The following is a 25,819-nucleotide window of genomic DNA, read 5'->3' on the forward strand; positions in this document are numbered from 1 at the left end:
CGCCGAAATCACTTTTAAACCCATTTCCACCTTTTTTTCCCTTCTCTTCCTCTTACTTTTTTTTCACGTTTTTTTACGTTTTTCTCCTTTTCGCCTCTTTTCTGGGCGTATTATTCTTCTTTTTCTTCTTTTTTTTCGTCTAATGCATACCCCATCAGTGCAGCAATGCTTATTCAATACCGCCAGCAGATGGAGACACTGGGGGATCATTTTCTAAGGATTTATACTGATTTTTCCTGTCTGAATTTGTCGCACAGAAAGTTGCAGGCCAAATATGTGTGACATTTCTGCGACTTTAGCTTCTAGAGCATTTTTACAACATTATACATAGGTGCTGAATACATAAAAAGCGACTGTTCAGCGACAGACAAGTCGCATCGGCTGAAAGTAGGCCAGAATGTCAGTCCATGTTGGAGCAGGTTTAGATACAGTCTAAAGCATAGATCTCAAAGTCTGTGCACAGAATTTAGCAAGGGCCTCGCACCTTCTGATGCATCAGGTAGGTGCACAATAGCATAGCCTAACCCTCTGTACTTTGGTCTATATTGATGCGGGACATAGACAGCCAGCTGATGACCAATCCATTAGTGCAATGGATGGCTGGAAGCATTTGTCTTTGCCTTTGCAATACCACAGAAGCAATGCATGGTCAATGTACAGCAATGACACACCTGTGTGAACAGCCAGGAGACCCCCCCCCATGTTATGTTACATAGTTACATAGTTAGTACGGTCGAAAAAAGACATATGTCCATCAAGTTCAACCAGGGAATTAAGGGGTAGGGGTGTGGCGCGATATTGGGGAAGGGATGAGATTTTATATTTCTTCATAAGCATTAATCTTATTTTGTCAATTAGGAACATTCAGCACCCACCCGCTATCAAGGCAGCTGCCTATCATGTCATGCCCTACCTGCACAGGTGTGCTGGCTACTCAAATGATCCAATTAAGGAGGCCATTTAGTCAGCAGCAGCAGAAGTCCTGTGCCTGGACGCTCCAACAGGGGCCAGACACAAGCAGAAGCAGAAGCAGCAGAAGCAGCAGCAGCACCACCTTTTGTTTTTTGGCTGCAGCAGCAGCAAGGCCCACAGGGCTGGCTAGCTGGCTAGCCAGCAAGCAGGTAGCAATGAAAGTAGGAATCTTTCTTTTTAACCCTGTAAGGGGGTGGTGCACTGTACCCGAAGATACTGCCATATCGGGTCAATGCATAGGGCGACGGAAGCAAGCTTCGAAATCGGCCCCCGTTCTCAAAAATCCATTTAATATATGGTCCCCAGATAGGGGACGTATCAGATATTAAACTGATAAGAACAGATACTACACTTGATCTTAGCCAAAAGGCCGAGAAGCGATAACCGTGAAAGGGGCGGGCCCAACAAGGTCCCCTTCATGGGCACTATCACTGCTTGCTGTCAGGGAGGCTGCCAGACAATTTTCCATGCACACTCTGGGCTGGGGGGCAGTCAACCACCAGTACACACAGCAGAACCTAAACCCATACCATTATTGCTAAGCAGCAAGACAGGGGCCCATTGCACTCCCACGGGGCCTTTTTAAATGCAATCCATAACCCGGATTTGCCAGGAACCCTTCTTACTCCTCCTACTTGCATGTGACACTGGGCTTAGGATCTGCATAGGAAACACACACACAAGCACACACCTACCTTTGTTGCCTGCAGATGCCTCCTTGGCTGTCCCCAAACGGTATCAAACCAACACCCACGGGAAGCTGTAAGCATAGAGGACATGCCTGCACCCCATTGGACTTACCTGTGTGGGTTAAATCCGGGTTATTTGACAACCTATGGCGGTGATGGTTCTGCTCAGGCAGAGCAGTGCTGATGCTCCTCATAAAGCTGTCGCTGCTGTGAAGGTTCTAGGTGACATCACAAATCCCTATGGTTACATACACAACAAAGCTGGGTTGTTGTTGTTTACACTCTGCAAGGCCTGTGGAAGTGAGTGACATCATAGCACTGTAGTTCTGAGGGTTCAAGATGGATGCAACAATCTCCTGTTGCTTCTATGAAGGCCGTAATAGACGACATCACCAAACAGCTCCATAGTCACATACACAGCAAAGGAGAGATGTTGTTTACACCTAGTGATGTCAGTGGTATTGAGTGACATCACAGCACAGTGCTAAGGCTCCTGGGCCTGGACACAGCAGCGGCTGCAATATCTCAACGGAGAATACGTTTATATCTATGTGTGTGTGTGCGCATATATATATATATATATATATATATATATATATATATATATTTCTCCGCCGAAATCACTTTTAAACCCATTTCCACCTTTTTTTCCCTTCTCTTCCTCTTACTTTTTTTTCAAGTTTTTTTACGTTTTTCTCCTTTTCGCCTCTTTTCTGGGCGTATTATTCTTCTTTTTCTTCTTTTTTTTCGTCTAATGCATACCCCATCAGTGCAGCAATGCTTATTCAATACCGCCAGCAGATGGAGACACTGGGGGATCATTTTCTAAGGATTTATACTGATTTTTCCTGTCTGAATTTGTCGCACAGAAAGTTGCAGGCCAAATATGTGTGACATTTCTGCGACTTTAGCTTCTAGAGCATTTTTACAACATTATACATAGGTGCTGAATACATAAAAAGCGACTGTTCAGCGACAGACAAGTCGCATCGGCTGAAAGTAGGCCAGAATGTCAGTCCATGTTGGAGCAGGTTTAGATACAGTCTAAAGCATAGATCTCAAAGTCTGTGCACAGAATTTAGCAAGGGCCTCGCACCTTCTGATGCATCAGGTAGGTGCACAATAGCATAGCCTAACCCTCTGTACTTTGGTCTATATTGATGCGGGACATAGACAGCCAGCTGATGACCAATCCATTAGTGCAATGGATGGCTGGAAGCATTTGTCTTTGCCTTTGCAATACCACAGAAGCAATGCATGGTCAATGTACAGCAATGACACACCTGTGTGAACAGCCAGGAGACCCCCCCCCATGTTATGTTACATAGTTACATAGTTAGTACGGTCGAAAAAAGACATATGTCCATCAAGTTCAACCAGGGAATTAAGGGGTAGGGGTGTGGCGCGATATTGGGGAAGGGATGAGATTTTATATTTCTTCATAAGCATTAATCTTATTTTGTCAATTAGGAACATTCAGCACCCACCCGCTATCAAGGCAGCTGCCTATCATGTCATGCCCTACCTGCACAGGTGTGCTGGCTACTCAAATGATCCAATTAAGGAGGCCATTTAGTCAGCAGCAGCAGAAGTCCTGTGCCTGGACGCTCCAACAGGGGCCAGACACAAGCAGAAGCAGAAGCAGCAGAAGCAGCAGCAGCACCACCTTTTGTTTTTTGGCTGCAGCAGCAGCAAGGCCCACAGGGCTGGCTAGCTGGCTAGCCAGCAAGCAGGTAGCAATGAAAGTAGGAATCTTTCTTTTTAACCCTGTAAGGGGGTGGTGCACTGTACCCGAAGATACTGCCATATCGGGTCAATGCATAGGGCGACGGAAGCAAGCTTCGAAATCGGCCCCCGTTCTCAAAAATCCATTTAATATATGGTCCCCAGATAGGGGACGTATCAGATATTAAACTGATAAGAACAGATACTACACTTGATCTTAGCCAAAAGGCCGAGAAGCGATAACCGTGAAAGGGGCGGGCCCAACAAGGTCCCCTTCATGGGCACTATCACTGCTTGCTGTCAGGGAGGCTGCCAGACAATTTTCCATGCACACTCTGGGCTGGGGGGCAGTCAACCACCAGTACACACAGCAGAACCTAAACCCATACCATTATTGCTAAGCAGCAAGACAGGGGCCCATTGCACTCCCACGGGGCCTTTTTAAATGCAATCCATAACCCGGATTTGCCAGGAACCCTTCTTACTCCTCCTACTTGCATGTGACACTGGGCTTAGGATCTGCATAGGAAACACACACACAAGCACACACCTACCTTTGTTGCCTGCAGATGCCTCCTTGGCTGTCCCCAAACGGTATCAAACCAACACCCACGGGAAGCTGTAAGCATAGAGGACATGCCTGCACCCCATTGGACTTACCTGTGTGGGTTAAATCCGGGTTATTTGACAACCTATGGCGGTGATGGTTCTGCTCAGGCAGAGCAGTGCTGATGCTCCTCATAAAGCTGTCGCTGCTGTGAAGGTTCTAGCTGACATCACAAATCCCTATGGTTACATACACAACAAAGCTGGGTTGTTGTTGTTTACACTCTGCAAGGCCTGTGGAAGTGAGTGACATCATAGCACTGTAGTTCTGAGGGTTCAAGATGGATGCAACAATCTCCTGTTGCTTCTATGAAGGCCGTAATAGACGACATCACCAAACAGCTCCATAGTCACATACACAGCAAAGGAGAGATGTTGTTTACACCTAGTGATGTCAGTGGTATTGAGTGACATCACAGCACAGTGCTAAGGCTCCTGGGCCTGGACACAGCAGCGGCTGCAATATCTCAACGGAGAATACGTTTATATCTATGTGTGTGTGTGCGCATATATATATATATATATATATATATATATATATATATATATATATTTCTCCGCCGAAATCACTTTTAAACCCATTTCCACCTTTTTTTCCCTTCTCTTCCTCTTACTTTTTTTTCACGTTTTTTTACGTTTTTCTCCTTTTCGCCTCTTTTCTGGGCGTATTATTCTTCTTTTTCTTCTTTTTTTTCGTCTAATGCATACCCCATCAGTGCAGCAATGCTTATTCAATACCGCCAGCAGATGGAGACACTGGGGGATCATTTTCTAAGGATTTATACTGATTTTTCCTGTCTGAATTTGTCGCACAGAAAGTTGCAGGCCAAATATGTGTGACATTTCTGCGACTTTAGCTTCTAGAGCATTTTTACAACATTATACATAGGTGCTGAATACATAAAAAGCGACTGTTCAGCGACAGACAAGTCGCATCGGCTGAAAGTAGGCCAGAATGTCAGTCCATGTTGGAGCAGGTTTAGATACAGTCTAAAGCATAGATCTCAAAGTCTGTGCACAGAATTTAGCAAGGGCCTCGCACCTTCTGATGCATCAGGTAGGTGCACAATAGCATAGCCTAACCCTCTGTACTTTGGTCTATATTGATGCGGGACATAGACAGCCAGCTGATGACCAATCCATTAGTGCAATGGATGGCTGGAAGCATTTGTCTTTGCCTTTGCAATACCACAGAAGCAATGCATGGTCAATGTACAGCAATGACACACCTGTGTGAACAGCCAGGAGACCCCCCCCCATGTTATGTTACATAGTTACATAGTTAGTACGGTCGAAAAAAGACATATGTCCATCAAGTTCAACCAGGGAATTAAGGGGTAGGGGTGTGGCGCGATATTGGGGAAGGGATGAGATTTTATATTTCTTCATAAGCATTAATCTTATTTTGTCAATTAGGAACATTCAGCACCCACCCGCTATCAAGGCAGCTGCCTATCATGTCATGCCCTACCTGCACAGGTGTGCTGGCTACTCAAATGATCCAATTAAGGAGGCCATTTAGTCAGCAGCAGCAGAAGTCCTGTGCCTGGACGCTCCAACAGGGGCCAGACACAAGCAGAAGCAGAAGCAGCAGAAGCAGCAGCAGCACCACCTTTTGTTTTTTGGCTGCAGCAGCAGCAAGGCCCACAGGGCTGGCTAGCTGGCTAGCCAGCAAGCAGGTAGCAATGAAAGTAGGAATCTTTCTTTTTAACCCTGTAAGGGGGTGGTGCACTGTACCCGAAGATACTGCCATATCGGGTCAATGCATAGGGCGACGGAAGCAAGCTTCGAAATCGGCCCCCGTTCTCAAAAATCCATTTAATATATGGTCCCCAGATAGGGGACGTATCAGATATTAAACTGATAAGAACAGATACTACACTTGATCTTAGCCAAAAGGCCGAGAAGCGATAACCGTGAAAGGGGCGGGCCCAACAAGGTCCCCTTCATGGGCACTATCACTGCTTGCTGTCAGGGAGGCTGCCAGACAATTTTCCATGCACACTCTGGGCTGGGGGGCAGTCAACCACCAGTACACACAGCAGAACCTAAACCCATACCATTATTGCTAAGCAGCAAGACAGGGGCCCATTGCACTCCCACGGGGCCTTTTTAAATGCAATCCATAACCCGGATTTGCCAGGAACCCTTCTTACTCCTCCTACTTGCATGTGACACTGGGCTTAGGATCTGCATAGGAAACACACACACAAGCACACACCTACCTTTGTTGCCTGCAGATGCCTCCTTGGCTGTCCCCAAACGGTATCAAACCAACACCCACGGGAAGCTGTAAGCATAGAGGACATGCCTGCACCCCATTGGACTTACCTGTGTGGGTTAAATCCGGGTTATTTGACAACCTATGGCGGTGATGGTTCTGCTCAGGCAGAGCAGTGCTGATGCTCCTCATAAAGCTGTCGCTGCTGTGAAGGTTCTAGGTGACATCACAAATCCCTATGGTTACATACACAACAAAGCTGGGTTGTTGTTGTTTACACTCTGCAAGGCCTGTGGAAGTGAGTGACATCATAGCACTGTAGTTCTGAGGGTTCAAGATGGATGCAACAATCTCCTGTTGCTTCTATGAAGGCCGTAATAGACGACATCACCAAACAGCTCCATAGTCACATACACAGCAAAGGAGAGATGTTGTTTACACCTAGTGATGTCAGTGGTATTGAGTGACATCACAGCACAGTGCTAAGGCTCCTGGGCCTGGACACAGCAGCGGCTGCAATATCTCAACGGAGAATACGTTTATATCTATGTGTGTGTGTGCGCATATATATATATATATATATATATATATATATATATATTTCTCCGCCGAAATCACTTTTAAACCCATTTCCACCTTTTTTTCCCTTCTCTTCCTCTTACTTTTTTTTCACGTTTTTTTACGTTTTTCTCCTTTTCGCCTCTTTTCTGGGCGTATTATTCTTCTTTTTCTTCTTTTTTTTCGTCTAATGCATACCCCATCAGTGCAGCAATGCTTATTCAATACCGCCAGCAGATGGAGACACTGGGGGATCATTTTCTAAGGATTTATACTGATTTTTCCTGTCTGAATTTGTCGCACAGAAAGTTGCAGGCCAAATATGTGTGACATTTCTGCGACTTTAGCTTCTAGAGCATTTTTACAACATTATACATAGGTGCTGAATACATAAAAAGCGACTGTTCAGCGACAGACAAGTCGCATCGGCTGAAAGTAGGCCAGAATGTCAGTCCATGTTGGAGCAGGTTTAGATACAGTCTAAAGCATAGATCTCAAAGTCTGTGCACAGAATTTAGCAAGGGCCTCGCACCTTCTGATGCATCAGGTAGGTGCACAATAGCATAGCCTAACCCTCTGTACTTTGGTCTATATTGATGCGGGACATAGACAGCCAGCTGATGACCAATCCATTAGTGCAATGGATGGCTGGAAGCATTTGTCTTTGCCTTTGCAATACCACAGAAGCAATGCATGGTCAATGTACAGCAATGACACACCTGTGTGAACAGCCAGGAGACCCCCCCCCATGTTATGTTACATAGTTACATAGTTAGTACGGTCGAAAAAAGACATATGTCCATCAAGTTCAACCAGGGAATTAAGGGGTAGGGGTGTGGCGCGATATTGGGGAAGGGATGAGATTTTATATTTCTTCATAAGCATTAATCTTATTTTGTCAATTAGGAACATTCAGCACCCACCCGCTATCAAGGCAGCTGCCTATCATGTCATGCCCTACCTGCACAGGTGTGCTGGCTACTCAAATGATCCAATTAAGGAGGCCATTTAGTCAGCAGCAGCAGAAGTCCTGTGCCTGGACGCTCCAACAGGGGCCAGACACAAGCAGAAGCAGAAGCAGCAGAAGCAGCAGCAGCACCACCTTTTGTTTTTTGGCTGCAGCAGCAGCAAGGCCCACAGGGCTGGCTAGCTGGCTAGCCAGCAAGCAGGTAGCAATGAAAGTAGGAATCTTTCTTTTTAACCCTGTAAGGGGGTGGTGCACTGTACCCGAAGATACTGCCATATCGGGTCAATGCATAGGGCGACGGAAGCAAGCTTCGAAATCGGCCCCCGTTCTCAAAAATCCATTTAATATATGGTCCCCAGATAGGGGACGTATCAGATATTAAACTGATAAGAACAGATACTACACTTGATCTTAGCCAAAAGGCCGAGAAGCGATAACCGTGAAAGGGGCGGGCCCAACAAGGTCCCCTTCATGGGCACTATCACTGCTTGCTGTCAGGGAGGCTGCCAGACAATTTTCCATGCACACTCTGGGCTGGGGGGCAGTCAACCACCAGTACACACAGCAGAACCTAAACCCATACCATTATTGCTAAGCAGCAAGACAGGGGCCCATTGCACTCCCACGGGGCCTTTTTAAATGCAATCCATAACCCGGATTTGCCAGGAACCCTTCTTACTCCTCCTACTTGCATGTGACACTGGGCTTAGGATCTGCATAGGAAACACACACACAAGCACACACCTACCTTTGTTGCCTGCAGATGCCTCCTTGGCTGTCCCCAAACGGTATCAAACCAACACCCACGGGAAGCTGTAGCATAGAGGACATGCCTGCACCCCATTGGACTTACCTGTGTGGGTTAAATCCGGGTTATTTGACAACCTATGGCGGTGATGGTTCTGCTCAGGCAGAGCAGTGCTGATGCTCCTCATAAAGCTGTCGCTGCTGTGAAGGTTCTAGGTGACATCACAAATCCCTATGGTTACATACACAACAAAGCTGGGTTGTTGTTGTTTACACTCTGCAAGGCCTGTGGAAGTGAGTGACATCATAGCACTGTAGTTCTGAGGGTTCAAGATGGATGCAACAATCTCCTGTTGCTTCTATGAAGGCCGTAATAGACGACATCACCAAACAGCTCCATAGTCACATACACAGCAAAGGAGAGATGTTGTTTACACCTAGTGATGTCAGTGGTATTGAGTGACATCACAGCACAGTGCTAAGGCTCCTGGGCCTGGACACAGCAGCGGCTGCAATATCTCAACGGAGAATACGTTTATATCTATGTGTGTGTGTGCGCATATATATATATATATATATATATATATATATATATATATATATATTTCTCCGCCGAAATCACTTTTAAACCCATTTCCACCTTTTTTTCCCTTCTCTTCCTCTTACTTTTTTTTCACGTTTTTTTACGTTTTTCTCCTTTTCGCCTCTTTTCTGGGCGTATTATTCTTCTTTTTCTTCTTTTTTTTCGTCTAATGCATACCCCATCAGTGCAGCAATGCTTATTCAATACCGCCAGCAGATGGAGACACTGGGGGATAATTTTCTAAGGATTTATACTGATTTTTCCTGTCTGAATTTGTCGCACAGAAAGTTGCAGGCCAAATATGTGTGACATTTCTGCGACTTTAGCTTCTAGAGCATTTTTACAACATTATACATAGGTGCTGAATACATAAAAAGCGACTGTTCAGCGACAGACAAGTCGCATCGGCTGAAAGTAGGCCAGAATGTCAGTCCATGTTGGAGCAGGTTTAGATACAGTCTAAAGCATAGATCTCAAAGTCTGTGCACAGAATTTAGCAAGGGCCTCGCACCTTCTGATGCATCAGGTAGGTGCACAATAGCATAGCCTAACCCTCTGTACTTTGGTCTATATTGATGCGGGACATAGACAGCCAGCTGATGACCAATCCATTAGTGCAATGGATGGCTGGAAGCATTTGTCTTTGCCTTTGCAATACCACAGAAGCAATGCATGGTCAATGTACAGCAATGACACACCTGTGTGAACAGCCAGGAGACCCCCCCCCCCCCCCCCCATGTTATGTTACATAGTTACATAGTTAGTACGGTCGAAAAAAGACATATGTCCATCAAGTTCAACCAGGGAATTAAGGGGTAGGGGTGTGGCGCGATATTGGGGAAGGGATGAGATTTTATATTTCTTCATAAGCATTAATCTTATTTTGTCAATTAGGAACATTCAGCACCCACCCGCTATCAAGGCAGCTGCCTATCATGTCATGCCCTACCTGCACAGGTGTGCTGGCTACTCAAATGATCCAATTAAGGAGGCCATTTAGTCAGCAGCAGCAGAAGTCCTGTGCCTGGACGCTCCAACAGGGGCCAGGCACAAGCAGAAGCAGAAGCAGCAGAAGCAGCAGCAGCACCACCTTTTGTTTTTTGGCTGCAGCAGCAGCAAGGCCCACAGGGCTGGCTAGCTGGCTAGCCAGCAAGCAGGTAGCAATGAAAGTAGGAATCTTTCTTTTTAACCCTGTAAGGGGGTGGTGCACTGTACCCGAAGATACTGCCATATCGGGTCAATGCATAGGGCGACGGAAGAAAGCTTCGAAATCGGCCCCCGTTCTCAAAAATCCATTTAATATATGGTCCCCAGATAGGGGACGTATCAGATATTAAACTGATAAGAACAGATACTACACTTGATCTTAGCCAAAAGGCCGAGAAGCGATAACCGTGAAAGGGGCGGGCCCAACAAGGTCCCCTTCATGGGCACTATCACTGCTTGCTGTCAGGGAGGCTGCCAGACAATTTTCCATGCACACTCTGGGCTGGGGGGCAGTCAACCACCAGTACACACAGCAGAACCTAAACCCATACCATTATTGCTAAGCAGCAAGACAGGGGCCCATTGCACTCCCACGGGGCCTTTTTAAATGCAATCCATAACCCGGATTTGCCAGGAACCCTTCTTACTCCTCCTACTTGCATGTGACACTGGGCTTAGGATCTGCATAGGAAACACACACACAAGCACACACCTACCTTTGTTGCCTGCAGATGCCTCCTTGGCTGTCCCCAAACGGTATCAAACCAACACCCACGGGAAGCTGTAAGCATAGAGGACATGCCTGCACCCCATTGGACTTACCTGTGTGGGTTAAATCCGGGTTATTTGACAACCTATGGCGGTGATGGTTCTGCTCAGGCAGAGCAGTGCTGATGCTCCTCATAAAGCTGTCGCTGCTGTGAAGGTTCTAGGTGACATCACAAATCCCTATGGTTACATACACAACAAAGCTGGGTTGTTGTTGTTTACACTCTGCAAGGCCTGTGGAAGTGAGTGACATCATAGCACTGTAGTTCTGAGGGTTCAAGATGGATGCAACAATCTCCTGTTGCTTCTATGAAGGCCGTAATAGACGACATCACCAAACAGCTCCATAGTCACATACACAGCAAAGGAGAGATGTTGTTTACACCTAGTGATGTCAGTGGTATTGAGTGACATCACAGCACAGTGCTAAGGCTCCTGGGCCTGGACACAGCAGCGGCTGCAATATCTCAACGGAGAATACGTTTATATCTATGTGTGTGTGTGCGCATATATATATATATATATATATATATATATATATATATATTTCTCCGCCGAAATCACTTTTAAACCCATTTCCACCTTTTTTTCCCTTCTCTTCCTCTTACTTTTTTTTCACGTTTTTTTACGTTTTTCTCCTTTTCGCCTCTTTTCTGGGCGTATTATTCTTCTTTTTCTTCTTTTTTTTCGTCTAATGCATACCCCATCAGTGCAGCAATGCTTATTCAATACCGCCAGCAGATGGAGACACTGGGGGATAATTTTCTAAGGATTTATACTGATTTTTCCTGTCTGAATTTGTCGCACAGAAAGTTGCAGGCCAAATATGTGTGACATTTCTGCGACTTTAGCTTCTAGAGCATTTTTACAACATTATACATAGGTGCTGAATACATAAAAAGCGACTGTTCAGCGACAGACAAGTCGCATCGGCTGAAAGTAGGCCAGAATGTCAGTCCATGTTGGAGCAGGTTTAGATACAGTCTAAAGCATAGATCTCAAAGTCTGTGCACAGAATTTAGCAAGGGCCTCGCACCTTCTGATGCATCAGGTAGGTGCACAATAGCATAGCCTAACCCTCTGTACTTTGGTCTATATTGATGCGGGACATAGACAGCCAGCTGATGACCAATCCATTAGTGCAATGGATGGCTGGAAGCATTTGTCTTTGCCTTTGCAATACCACAGAAGCAATGCATGGTCAATGTACAGCAATGACACACCTGTGTGAACAGCCAGGAGACCCCCCCCCCCCCCCCCCCATGTTATGTTACATAGTTACATAGTTAGTACGGTCGAAAAAAGACATATGTCCATCAAGTTCAACCAGGGAATTAAGGGGTAGGGGTGTGGCGCGATATTGGGGAAGGGATGAGATTTTATATTTCTTCATAAGCATTAATCTTATTTTGTCAATTAGGAACATTCAGCACCCACCCGCTATCAAGGCAGCTGCCTATCATGTCATGCCCTACCTGCACAGGTGTGCTGGCTACTCAAATGATCCAATTAAGGAGGCCATTTAGTCAGCAGCAGCAGAAGTCCTGTGCCTGGACGCTCCAACAGGGGCCAGGCACAAGCAGAAGCAGAAGCAGCAGAAGCAGCAGCAGCACCACCTTTTGTTTTTTGGCTGCAGCAGCAGCAAGGCCCACAGGGCTGGCTAGCTGGCTAGCCAGCAAGCAGGTAGCAATGAAAGTAGGAATCTTTCTTTTTAACCCTGTAAGGGGGTGGTGCACTGTACCCGAAGATACTGCCATATCGGGTCAATGCATAGGGCGACGGAAGAAAGCTTCGAAATCGGCCCCCGTTCTCAAAAATCCATTTAATATATGGTCCCCAGATAGGGGACGTATCAGATATTAAACTGATAAGAACAGATACTACACTTGATCTTAGCCAAAAGGCCGAGAAGCGATAACCGTGAAAGGGGCGGGCCCAACAAGGTCCCCTTCATGGGCACTATCACTGCTTGCTGTCAGGGAGGCTGCCAGACAATTTTCCATGCACACTCTGGGCTGGGGGGCAGTCAACCACCAGTACACACAGCAGAACCTAAACCCATACCATTATTGCTAAGCAGCAAGACAGGGGCCCATTGCACTCCCACGGGGCCTTTTTAAATGCAATCCATAACCCGGATTTGCCAGGAACCCTTCTTACTCCTCCTACTTGCATGTGACACTGGGCTTAGGATCTGCATAGGAAACACACACACAAGCACACACCTACCTTTGTTGCCTGCAGATGCCTCCTTGGCTGTCCCCAAACGGTATCAAACCAACACCCACGGGAAGCTGTAAGCATAGAGGACATGCCTGCACCCCATTGGACTTACCTGTGTGGGTTAAATCCGGGTTATTTGACAACCTATGGCGGTGATGGTTCTGCTCAGGCAGAGCAGTGCTGATGCTCCTCATAAAGCTGTCGCTGCTGTGAAGGTTCTAGGTGACATCACAAATCCCTATGGTTACATACACAACAAAGCTGGGTTGTTGTTGTTTACACTCTGCAAGGCCTGTGGAAGTGAGTGACATCATAGCACTGTAGTTCTGAGGGTTCAAGATGGATGCAACAATCTCCTGTTGCTTCTATGAAGGCCGTAATAGACGACATCACCAAACAGCTCCATAGTCACATACACAGCAAAGGAGAGATGTTGTTTACACCTAGTGATGTCAGTGGTATTGAGTGACATCACAGCACAGTGCTAAGGCTCCTGGGCCTGGACACAGCAGCGGCTGCAATATCTCAACGGAGAATACGTTTATATCTATGTGTGTGTGTGCGCATATATATATATATATATATATATATATATATATATATATATATATTTCTCCGCCGAAATCACTTTTAAACCCATTTCCACCTTTTTTTCCCTTCTCTTCCTCTTACTTTTTTTTCACGTTTTTTTACGTTTTTCTCCTTTTCGCCTCTTTTCTGGGCGTATTATTCTTCTTTTTCTTCTTTTTTTTCGTCTAATGCATACCCCATCAGTGCAGCAATGCTTATTCAATACCGCCAGCAGATGGAGACACTGGGGGATAATTTTCTAAGGATTTATACTGATTTTTCCTGTCTGAATTTGTCGCACAGAAAGTTGCAGGCCAAATATGTGTGACATTTCTGCGACTTTAGCTTCTAGAGCATTTTTACAACATTATACATAGGTGCTGAATACATAAAAAGCGACTGTTCAGCGACAGACAAGTCGCATCGGCTGAAAGTAGGCCAGAATGTCAGTCCATGTTGGAGCAGGTTTAGATACAGTCTAAAGCATAGATCTCAAAGTCTGTGCACAGAATTTAGCAAGGGCCTCGCACCTTCTGATGCATCAGGTAGGTGCACAATAGCATAGCCTAACCCTCTGTACTTTGGTCTATATTGATGCGGGACATAGACAGCCAGCTGATGACCAATCCATTAGTGCAATGGATGGCTGGAAGCATTTGTCTTTGCCTTTGCAATACCACAGAAGCAATGCATGGTCAATGTACAGCAATGACACACCTGTGTGAACAGCCAGGAGACCCCCCCCCCCCCCCCCCCCCATGTTATGTTACATAGTTACATAGTTAGTACGGTCGAAAAAAGACATATGTCCATCAAGTTCAACCAGGGAATTAAGGGGTAGGGGTGTGGCGCGATATTGGGGAAGGGATGAGATTTTATATTTCTTCATAAGCATTAATCTTATTTTGTCAATTAGGAACATTCAGCACCCACCCGCTATCAAGGCAGCTGCCTATCATGTCATGCCCTACCTGCACAGGTGTGCTGGCTACTCAAATGATCCAATTAAGGAGGCCATTTAGTCAGCAGCAGCAGAAGTCCTGTGCCTGGACGCTCCAACAGGGGCCAGACACAAGCAGAAGCAGAAGCAGCAGAAGCAGCAGCAGCACCACCTTTTGTTTTTTGGCTGCAGCAGCAGCAAGGCCCACAGGGCTGGCTAGCTGGCTAGCCAGCAAGCAGGTAGCAATGAAAGTAGGAATCTTTCTTTTTAACCCTGTAAGGGGGTGGTGCACTGTACCCGAAGATACTGCCATATCGGGTCAATGCATAGGGCGACGGAAGCAAGCTTCGAAATCGGCCCCCGTTCTCAAAAATCCATTTAATATATGGTCCCCAGATAGGGGACGTATCAGATATTAAACTGATAAGAACAGATACTACACTTGATCTTAGCCAAAAGGCCGAGAAGCGATAACCGTGAAAGGGGCGGGCCCAACAAGGTCCCCTTCATGGGCACTATCACTGCTTGCTGTCAGGGAGGCTGCCAGACAATTTTCCATGCACACTCTGGGCTGGGGGGCAGTCAACCACCAGTACACACAGCAGAACCTAAACCCATACCATTATTGCTAAGCAGCAAGACAGGGGCCCATTGCACTCCCACGGGGCCTTTTTAAATGCAATCCATAACCCGGATTTGCCAGGAACCCTTCTTACTCCTCCTACTTGCATGTGACACTGGGCTTAGGATCTGCATAGGAAACACACACACAAGCACACACCTACCTTTGTTGCCTGCAGATGCCTCCTTGGCTGTCCCCAAACGGTATCAAACCAACACCCACGGGAAGCTGTAAGCATAGAGGACATGCCTGCACCCCATTGGACTTACCTGTGTGGGTTAAATCCGGGTTATTTGACAACCTATGGCGGTGATGGTTCTGCTCAGGCAGAGCAGTGCTGATGCTCCTCATAAAGCTGTCGCTGCTGTGAAGGTTCTAGGTGACATCACAAATCCCTATGGTTACATACACAACAAAGCTGGGTTGTTGTTGTTTACACTCTGCAAGGCCTGTGGAATAGTGTTGAGCGGCATAGGCCATATTCGAATTCGCGAATATTCGCGAATATATGGACGAATATTCGTCATATATTCGCGAATATTCGCATATTCGTTATATTCTCGTTTTATTTTCGCATATGCGAAAATATGTGTATGCGAAAATTAACATGTGTAAATTCGCATATGCGAAAATTAGCATATGTTAATTTTCGTATATGCGAATTTTCGCACGCCAGTCTCACACAGTAGTATTAGAGCCTTCTTTACACCACACAAGCTGGAAGCAGAGAGGGGTGATCACTGTGATGTGTACTGTGAAGAAAAAAAAAGAAAAAAAATGAATATTCGTAATTACGAATATATAGCGCTATATTCGCGAAATTCGCGAATTCGCGAATATGCGATATTCGCGAATAATATTCGAATTGCGAATATTCGCAAGCAACACTACTGTGGAAGTGAGTGACATCATAGCACTGTAGTTCTGAGGGTTCAAGATGGATGCAACAATCTCCTGTTGCTTCTATGAAGGCCGTAATAGACGACATCACCAAACAGCTCCATAGTCACATACACAGCAAAGGAGAGATGTTGTTTACACCTAGTGATGTCAGTGGTATTGAGTGACATCACAGCACAGTGCTAAGGCTCCTGGGCCTGGACACAGCAGCGGCTGCAATATCTCAACGGAGAATACGTTTATATCTATGTGTGTGTGTGCGCATATATATATATATATATATATATATATATATATATTCTCCGCCGAAATCACTTTTAAACCCATTTCCACCTTTTTTTCCCTTCTCTTCCTCTTACTTTTTTTTCACGTTTTTTTACGTTTTTCTCCTTTTCGCCTCTTTTCTGGGCGTATTATTCTTCTTTTTCTTCTTTTTTTTCGTCTAATGCATACCCCATCAGTGCAGCAATGCTTATTCAATACCGCCAGCAGATGGAGACACTGGGGGATCATTTTCTAAGGATTTATACTGATTTTTCCTGTCTGAATTTGTCGCACAGAAAGTTGCAGGCCAAATATGTGTGACATTTCTGCGACTTTAGCTTCTAGAGCATTTTTACAACATTATACATAGGTGCTGAATACATAAAAAGCGACTGTTCAGCGACAGACAAGTTGCATCGGCTGAAAGTAGGCCAGAATGTCAGTCCATGTTGGAGCAGGTTTAGATACAGTCTAAAGCATAGATCTCAAAGTCTGTGCACAGAATTTAGCAAGGGCCTCGCACCTTCTGATGCATCAGGTAGGTGCACAATAGCATAGCCTAACCCTCTGTACTTTGGTCTATATTGATGCGGGACATAGACAGCCAGCTGATGACCAATCCATTAGTGCAATGGATGGCTGGAAGCATTTGTCTTTGCCTTTGCAATACCACAGAAGCAATGCATGGTCAATGTACAGCAATGACACACCTGTGTGAACAGCCAGGAGACCCCCCCCCCCCCCCCCCCCATGTTATGTTACATAGTTACATAGTTAGTACGGTCGAAAAAAGACATATGTCCATCAAGTTCAACCAGGGAATTAAGGGGTAGGGGTGTGGCGCGATATTGGGGAAGGGATGAGATTTTATATTTCTTCATAAGCATTAATCTTATTTTGTCAATTAGGAACATTCAGCACCCACCCGCTATCAAGGCAGCTGCCTATCATGTCATGCCCTACCTGCACATGTGTGCTGGCTACTCAAATGATCCAATTAAGGAGGCCATTTAGTCAGCAGCAGCAGAAGTCCTGTGCCTGAACGCTCCAACAGGGGCCAGACACAAGCAGAAGCAGAAGCAGCAGAAGCAGCAGCAGCACCACCTTTTGTTTTTTGGCTGCAGCAGCAGCAAGGCCCACAGGGCTGGCTAGCTGGCTAGCCAGCAAGCAGGTAGCAATGAAAGTAGGAATCTTTCTTTTTAACCCTGTAAGGGGGTGGTGCACTGTACCCGAAGATACTGCCATATCGGGTCAATGCATAGGGCGACGGAAGCAAGCTTCGAAATCGGCCCCCGTTCTCAAAAATCCATTTAATATATGGTCCCCAGATAGGGGACGTATCAGATATTAAACTGATAAGAACAGATACTACACTTGATCTTAGCCAAAAGGCCGAGAAGCGATAACCGTGAAAGGGGCGGGCCCAACAAGGTCCCCTTCATGGGCACTATCACTGCTTGCTGTCAGGGAGGCTGCCAGACAATTTTCCATGCACACTCTGGGCTGGGGGGCAGTCAACCACCAGTACACACAGCAGAACCTAAACCCATACCATTATTGCTAAGCAGCAAGACAGGGGCCCATTGCACTCCCACGGGGCCTTTTTAAATGCAATCCATAACCCGGATTTGCCAGGAACCCTTCTTACTCCTCCTACTTGCATGTGACACTGGGCTTAGGATCTGCATAGGAAACACACACACAAGCACACACCTACCTTTGTTGCCTGCAGATGCCTCCTTGGCTGTCCCCAAACGGTATCAAACCAACACCCACGGGAAGCTGTAAGCATAGAGGACATGCCTGCACCCCATTGGACTTACCTGTGTGGGTTAAATCCGGGTTATTTGACAACCTATGGCGGTGATGGTTCTGCTCAGGCAGAGCAGTGCTGATGCTCCTCATAAAGCTGTCGCTGCTGTGAAGGTTCTAGGTGACATCACAAATCCCTATGGTTACATACACAACAAAGCTGGGTTGTTGTTGTTTACACTCTGCAAGGCCTGTGGAAGTGAGTGACATCATAGCACTGTAGTTCTGAGGGTTCAAGATGGATGCAACAATCTCCTGTTGCTTCTATGAAGGCCGTAATAGACGACATCACCAAACAGCTCCATAGTCACATACACAGCAAAGGAGAGATGTTGTTTACACCTAGTGATGTCAGTGGTATTGAGTGACATCACAGCACAGTGCTAAGGCTCCTGGGCCTGGACACAGCAGCGGCTGCAATATCTCAACGGAGAATACGTTTATATCTATGTGTGTGTGTGCGCATATATATATATATATATATATATATATATATATATATATATATTTCTCCGCCGAAATCACTTTTAAACCCATTTCCACCTTTTTTTCCCTTCTCTTCCTCTTACTTTTTTTTCACGTTTTTTTACGTTTTTCTCCTTTTCGCCTCTTTTCTGGGCGTATTATTCTTCTTTTTCTTCTTTTTTTTCGTCTAATGCATACCCCATCAGTGCAGCAATGCTTATTCAATACCGCCAGCAGATGGAGACACTGGGGGATCATTTTCTAAGGATTTATACTGATTTTTCCTGTCTGAATTTGTCGCACAGAAAGTTGCAGGCCAAATATGTGTGACATTTCTGCGACTTTAGCTTCTAGAGCATTTTTACAACATTATACATAGGTGCTGAATACATAAAAAGCGACTGTTCAGCGACAGACAAGTCGCATCGGCTGAAAGTAGGCCAGAATGTCAGTCCATGTTGGAGCAGGTTTAGATACAGTCTAAAGCATAGATCTCAAAGTCTGTGCACAGAATTTAGCAAGGGCCTCGCACCTTCTGATGCATCAGGTAGGTGCACAATAGCATAGCCTAACCCTCTGTACTTTGGTCTATATTGATGCGGGACATAGACAGCCAGCTGATGACCAATCCATTAGTGCAATGGATGGCTGGAAGCATTTGTCTTTGCCTTTGCAATACCACAGAAGCAATGCATGGTCAATGTACAGCAATGACACACCTGTGTGAACAGCCAGGAGACCCCCCCCCCCCATGTTATGTTACATAGTTACATAGTTAGTACGGTCGAAAAAAGACATATGTCCATCAAGTTCAACCAGGGAATTAAGGGGTAGGGGTGTGGCGCGATATTGGGGAAGGGATGAGATTTTATATTTCTTCATAAGCATTAATCTTATTTTGTCAATTAGGAACATTCAGCACCCACCCGCTATCAAGGCAGCTGCCTATCATGTCATGCCCTACCTGCACAGGTGTGCTGGCTACTCAAATGATCCAATTAAGGAGGCCATTTAGTCAGCAGCAGCAGAAGTCCTGTGCCTGGACGCTCCAACAGGGGCCAGACACAAGCAGAAGCAGAAGCAGCAGAAGCAGCAGCAGCACCACCTTTTGTTTTTTGGCTGCAGCAGCAGCAAGGCCCACAGGGCTGGCTAGCTGGCTAGCCAGCAAGCAGGTAGCAATGAAAGTAGGAATCTTTCTTTTTAACCCTGTAAGGGGGTGGTGCACTGTACCCGAAGATACTGCCATATCGGGTCAATGCATAGGGCGACGGAAGCAAGCTTCGAAATCGGCCCCCGTTCTCAAAAATCCATTTAATATATGGTCCCCAGATAGGGGACGTACCAGATATTAAACTGATAAGAACAGATTTTTTTTTAAGTTTCCCTCAGAACTAAATCATAGTTCTAAGATCTTATGTGAACTAGATTTTTGTGCTCATCATCAGGTAACTTTTTTATTTATTTCCAAAATAAAACAAATTAAAACAACATAACTAACAACAAAAACTCAAATAAACCTTATTCCAAAATCAAACCCTTTCTCCAAGCAAAAACTCCCAAATAATCAATTAATCCGAATTGAAGAGCTCCACTCTTCAAAGCTTTTTTAACTGGAACTGCCAACCATGGCGACACTTGGTAGGTCGCCATGAAGCGTCCCACATCAGGCTTTAAGGACTGCAATACTTTTTCCCTCGCAGTTTCAAGTCGAGTGTTCACTTTTATTTTAAATTTTAGTAAATCTTGCACAAATACTTCTCTTTCTTCCTTTGGGGCTTGGTCCAGCACCTCGCCCAAAAAACCAACAAAATATTCACCAAGAAATCTTTTCTTCAATTCCTCTGTTGGCTCCCCTTCAGAAGCCTCACTCCCACTTTCTTCTTCTTTTTTCTTCCTCTTCAACTTTACTTCACTTTCAAACTCCATAGCCACAGATTTTTCTGGGCAGTTTTTAGAGTAATGCCCAGTCTTCTTATTAATTTCTGGTTCATCTTGCAGCAAACCCACATCTTCTCTCTTCTTTTTCTTCTTTGGACAATTTGCGTACAAATGTCCACTTTGGTTACACAAATTACATTTACCCCTCAGGGTACACGACTCTGTTCCATGTCCTTCCTTCTGGCATTTATAACACCATAGATACGTACATTCATCTTTCAGGTGTCCATATTGTCTGCACTTACGGCAGAAATTCTGCATTCCAGCAAAAAACAGGTCCCCATTTATGGAACCTATCTTGAAACGGGAAGGAGGAAACACTGTTCCCCCTCCCGCCTCCTCCCTAAATTTTACTTTAAACTTCCATTTTGTTGTCCAAACCCCATACTGGTTAAATACTTTACCCAAAGGCACAATCTCTTCACAAAACTGGTCCAAAAAAACAACTATGTCCTCCTCAGGGATATATGGACTATACATTCTTACAGTCAATATTTTTTCTTTCCCTGGAAAATGGGGAATAACTTCCACGCCTTCCCAGATTACATGAGTCTTAGAGGCATCCACTTTCTTACAAAATGAATCACAATCTTCATCAGAGACAAAGATTATGTCATAACACCCCCTCTTGGGGAATTCCAGCATAGAAAGAATCTGTACCTTGGATACGTGCAGAAGTCCAAACAGCATGTCCTCCACTACAAAAGAAAGTCCTCTTCCTCTCTTAGCAGAGTCCTTCAGCAGGATGCGAACGCCATTTTTAATCCTCCCGAAAAAGGGCATCTCCTCTTCTCTGGTTCCAGGCATCTCCGGTTCTTCTGCCATCTTGTAGAAAATCACGTCCAACAGGAACAAAAGACACTCCCCCAGAGAATGTGGGCAGTGAAAGGGGATCGCTCCCCGTTGTCCGGGGACTAGGCCGGCTCCCCAATTGCAGCAAGGGGGTGAAGTCCCTCCGTTAGGAAGGACGATCCCCCAAGGCCAAGGAGCCGGGTACCCCAGACACCCTCTGGCCAGACCAAGTGAGCCGAAACTACACTTGATCTTAGCCAAAAGGCCGAGAAGCGATAACCGTGAAAGGGGCGGGCCCAACAAGGTCCCCTTCATGGGCACTATCACTGCTTGCTGTCAGGGAGGCTGCCAGACAATTTTCCATGCACACTCTGGGCTGGGGGGCAGTCAACCACCAGTACACACAGCAGAACCTAAACCCATACCATTATTGCTAAGCAGCAAGACAGGGGCCCATTGCACTCCCACGGGGCCTTTTTAAATGCAATCCATAACCCGGATTTGCCAGGAACCCTTCTTACTCCTCCTACTTGCATGTGACACTGGGCTTAGGATCTGCATAGGAAACACACACACAAGCACACACCTACCTTTGTTGCCTGCAGATGCCTCCTTGGCTGTCCCCAAACGGTATCAAACCAACACCCACGGGAAGCTGTAAGCATAGAGGACATGCCTGCACCCCATTGGACTTACCTGTGTGGGTTAAATCCGGGTTATTTGACAACCTATGGCGGTGATGGTTCTGCTCAGGCAGAGCAGTGCTGATGCTCCTCATAAAGCTGTCGCTGCTGTGAAGGTTCTAGGTGACATCACAAATCCCTATGGTTACATACACAACAAAGCTGGGTTGTTGTTGTTTACACTCTGCAAGGCCTGTGGAAGTGAGTGACATCATAGCACTGTAGTTCTGAGGGTTCAAGATGGATGCAACAATCTCCTGTTGCTTCTATGAAGGCCGTAATAGACGACATCACCAAACAGCTCCATAGTCACATACACAGCAAAGGAGAGATGTTGTTTACACCTAGTGATGTCAGTGGTATTGAGTGACATCACAGCACAGTGCTAAGGCTCCTGGGCCTGGACACAGCAGCGGCTGCAATATCTCAACGGAGAATACGTTTATATCTATGTGTGTGTGTGCGCATATATATATATATATATATATATATATATATATATATATATATTTCTCCGCCGAAATCACTTTTAAACCCATTTCCACCTTTTTTTCCCTTCTCTTCCTCTTACTTTTTTTTCACGTTTTTTTACGTTTTTCTCCTTTTCGCCTCTTTTCTGGGCGTATTATTCTTCTTTTTCTTCTTTTTTTTCGTCTAATGCATACCCCATCAGTGCAGCAATGCTTATTCAATACCGCCAGCAGATGGAGACACTGGGGGATCATTTTCTAAGGATTTATACTGATTTTTCCTGTCTGAATTTGTCGCACAGAAAGTTGCAGGCCAAATATGTGTGACATTTCTGCGACTTTAGCTTCTAGAGCATTTTTACAACATTATACATAGGTGCTGAATACATAAAAAGCGACTGTTCAGCGACAGACAAGTCGCATCGGCTGAAAGTAGGCCAGAATGTCAGTCCATGTTGGAGCAGGTTTAGATACAGTCTAAAGCATAGATCTCAAAGTCTGTGCACAGAATTTAGCAAGGGCCTCGCACCTTCTGATGCATCAGGTAGGTGCACAATAGCATAGCCTAACCCTCTGTACTTTGGTCTATATTGATGCGGGACATAGACAGCCAGCTGATGACCAATCCATTAGTGCAATGGATGGCTGGAAGCATTTGTCTTTGCCTTTGCAATACCACAGAAGCAATGCATGGTCAATGTACAGCAATGACACACCTGTGTGAACAGCCAGGAGACACCCCCCCCCCCCATGTTATGTTACATAGTTACATAGTTAGTACGGTCGAAAAAAGACATATGTCCATCAAGTTCAACCAGGGAATTAAGGGGTAGGGGTGTGGCGCGATATTGGGGAAGGGATGAGATTTTATATTTCTTCATAAGCATTAATCTTATTTTGTCAATTAGGAACATTCAGCACCCACCCGCTATCAAGGCAGCTGCCTATCATGTCATGCCCTACCTGCACAGGTGTGCTGGCTACTCAAATGATCCAATTAAGGAGGCCATTTAGTCAGCAGCAGCAGAAGTCCTGTGCCTGGACGCTCCAACAGGGGCCAGACACAAGCAGAAGCAGAAGCAGCAGAAGCAGCAGCAGCACCACCTTTTGTTTTTTGGCTGCAGCAGCAGCAAGGCCCACAGGGCTGGCTAGCTGGCTAGCCAGCAAGCAGGTAGCAATGAAAGTAGGAATCTTTCTTTTTAACCCTGTAAGGGGGTGGTGCACTGTACCCGAAGATACTGCCATATCGGGTCAATGCATAGGGCGACGGAAGCAAGCTTCGAAATCGGCCCCCGTTCTCAAAAATCCATTTAATATATGGTCCCCAGATAGGGGACGTATCAGATATTAAACTGATAAGAACAGATACTACACTTGATCTTAGCCAAAAGGCCGAGAAGCGATAACCGTGAAAGGGGCGGGCCCAACAAGGTCCCCTTCATGGGCACTATCACTGCTTGCTGTCAGGGAGGCTGCCAGACAATTTTCCATGCACACTCTGGGCTGGGGGGCAGTCAACCACCAGTACACACAGCAGAACCTAAACCCATACCATTATTGCTAAGCAGCAAGACAGGGGCCCATTGCACTCCCACGGGGCCTTTTTAAATGCAATCCATAACCCGGATTTGCCAGGAACCCTTCTTACTCCTCCTACTTGCATGTGACACTGGGCTTAGGATCTGCATAGGAAACACACACACAAGCACACACCTACCTTTGTTGCCTGCAGATGCCTCCTTGGCTGTCCCCAAACGGTATCAAACCAACACCCACGGGAAGCTGTAAGCATAGAGGACATGCCTGCACCCCATTGGACTTACCTGTGTGGGTTAAATCCGGGTTATTTGACAACCTATGGCGGTGATGGTTCTGCTCAGGCAGAGCAGTGCTGATGCTCCTCATAAAGCTGTCGCTGCTGTGAAGGTTCTAGGTGACATCACAAATCCCTATGGTTACATACACAACAAAGCTGGGTTGTTGTTGTTTACACTCTGCAAGGCCTGTGGAAGTGAGTGACATCATAGCACTGTAGTTCTGAGGGTTCAAGATGGATGCAACAATCTCCTGTTGCTTCTATGAAGGCCGTAATAGACGACATCACCAAACAGCTCCATAGTCACATACACAGCAAAGGAGAGATGTTGTTTACACCTAGTGATGTCAGTGGTATTGAGTGACATCACAGCACAGTGCTAAGGCTCCTGGGCCTGGACACAGCAGCGGCTGCAATATCTCAACGGAGAATACGTTTATATCTATGTGTGTGTGTGCGCATATATATATATATATATATATATATATATATATATATATATATATATTTCTCCGCCGAAATCACTTTTAAACCCATTTCCACCTTTTTTTCCCTTCTCTTCCTCTTACTTTTTTTTCACGTTTTTTTACGTTTTTCTCCTTTTCGCCTCTTTTCTGGGCGTATTATTCTTCTTTTTCTTCTTTTTTTTCGTCTAATGCATACCCCATCAGTGCAGCAATGCTTATTCAATACCGCCAGCAGATGGAGACACTGGGGGATCATTTTCTAAGGATTTATACTGATTTTTCCTGTCTGAATTTGTCGCACAGAAAGTTGCAGGCCAAATATGTGTGACATTTCTGCGACTTTAGCTTCTAGAGCATTTTTACAACATTATACATAGGTGCTGAATACATAAAAAGCGACTGTTCAGCGACAGACAAGTCGCATCGGCTGAAAGTAGGCCAGAATGTCAGTCCATGTTGGAGCAGGTTTAGATACAGTCTAAAGCATAGATCTCAAAGTCTGTGCACAGAATTTAGCAAGGGCCTCGCACCTTCTGATGCATCAGGTAGGTGCACAATAGCATAGCCTAACCCTCTGTACTTTGGTCTATATTGATGCGGGACATAGACAGCCAGCTGATGACCAATCCATTAGTGCAATGGATGGCTGGAAGCATTTGTCTTTGCCTTTGCAATACCACAGAAGCAATGCATGGTCAATGTACAGCAATGACACACCTGTGTGAACAGCCAGGAGACCCCCCCCCCCCCCCCCCCCCCATGTTATGTTACATAGTTACATAGTTAGTACGGTCGAAAAAAGACATATGTCCATCAAGTTCAACCAGGGAATTAAGGGGTAGGGGTGTGGCGCGATATTGGGGAAGGGATGAGATTTTATATTTCTTCATAAGCATTAATCTTATTTTGTCAATTAGGAACATTCAGCACCCACCCGCTATCAAGGCAGCTGCCTATCATGTCATGCCCTACCTGCACAGGTGTGCTGGCTACTCAAATGATCCAATTAAGGAGGCCATTTAGTCAGCAGCAGC

At 45.7% G+C, this 25,819-nt stretch overlaps 10 non-coding genes across 10 annotated transcripts; all 10 read right to left on the reverse strand.

Moving 5' to 3' along the window:
- Positions 1–1,163: 1,163 nt before the first annotated feature.
- LOC130351866 (U2 spliceosomal RNA) lies at positions 1,164–1,354 on the reverse strand. Its single transcript, XR_008888398.1, has one exon. It is a non-coding gene; the product is annotated as a U2 spliceosomal RNA (small nuclear RNA).
- Positions 1,355–3,436: 2,082 nt separating this feature from the next.
- LOC130351867 (U2 spliceosomal RNA) lies at positions 3,437–3,627 on the reverse strand. Its single transcript, XR_008888399.1, has one exon. It is a non-coding gene; the product is annotated as a U2 spliceosomal RNA (small nuclear RNA).
- Positions 3,628–5,713: 2,086 nt separating this feature from the next.
- LOC130351869 (U2 spliceosomal RNA) lies at positions 5,714–5,904 on the reverse strand. The gene has a single exon (XR_008888400.1). It is a non-coding gene; the product is annotated as a U2 spliceosomal RNA (small nuclear RNA).
- A 2,078-nt stretch (positions 5,905–7,982) lies between these two features.
- LOC130351870 (U2 spliceosomal RNA) lies at positions 7,983–8,173 on the reverse strand. Its single transcript, XR_008888401.1, has one exon. It is a non-coding gene; the product is annotated as a U2 spliceosomal RNA (small nuclear RNA).
- A 2,094-nt stretch (positions 8,174–10,267) lies between these two features.
- Positions 10,268–10,458, reverse strand: LOC130351895 (U2 spliceosomal RNA). Its single transcript, XR_008888423.1, has one exon. It is a non-coding gene; the product is annotated as a U2 spliceosomal RNA (small nuclear RNA).
- A 2,090-nt stretch (positions 10,459–12,548) lies between these two features.
- Positions 12,549–12,739, reverse strand: LOC130351832 (U2 spliceosomal RNA). Its single transcript, XR_008888370.1, has one exon. It is a non-coding gene; the product is annotated as a U2 spliceosomal RNA (small nuclear RNA).
- A 2,098-nt stretch (positions 12,740–14,837) lies between these two features.
- LOC130351871 (U2 spliceosomal RNA) lies at positions 14,838–15,028 on the reverse strand. Its single transcript, XR_008888402.1, has one exon. It is a non-coding gene; the product is annotated as a U2 spliceosomal RNA (small nuclear RNA).
- Positions 15,029–17,555: 2,527 nt separating this feature from the next.
- On the reverse strand, positions 17,556–17,746 carry LOC130351872 (U2 spliceosomal RNA). The gene has a single exon (XR_008888403.1). It is a non-coding gene; the product is annotated as a U2 spliceosomal RNA (small nuclear RNA).
- Positions 17,747–19,833: 2,087 nt separating this feature from the next.
- Positions 19,834–20,021, reverse strand: LOC130351839 (U2 spliceosomal RNA). The gene has a single exon (XR_008888375.1). It is a non-coding gene; the product is annotated as a U2 spliceosomal RNA (small nuclear RNA).
- A 3,694-nt stretch (positions 20,022–23,715) lies between these two features.
- LOC130351873 (U2 spliceosomal RNA) lies at positions 23,716–23,906 on the reverse strand. The gene has a single exon (XR_008888404.1). It is a non-coding gene; the product is annotated as a U2 spliceosomal RNA (small nuclear RNA).
- Positions 23,907–25,819: the final 1,913 nt, after the last annotated feature.

Source organism: Hyla sarda, unplaced genomic scaffold (assembly GCF_029499605.1).
Source record: "Hyla sarda isolate aHylSar1 unplaced genomic scaffold, aHylSar1.hap1 scaffold_999, whole genome shotgun sequence".
In the NCBI taxonomy this organism is placed as follows: domain Eukaryota; kingdom Metazoa; phylum Chordata; class Amphibia; order Anura; family Hylidae; genus Hyla; species Hyla sarda.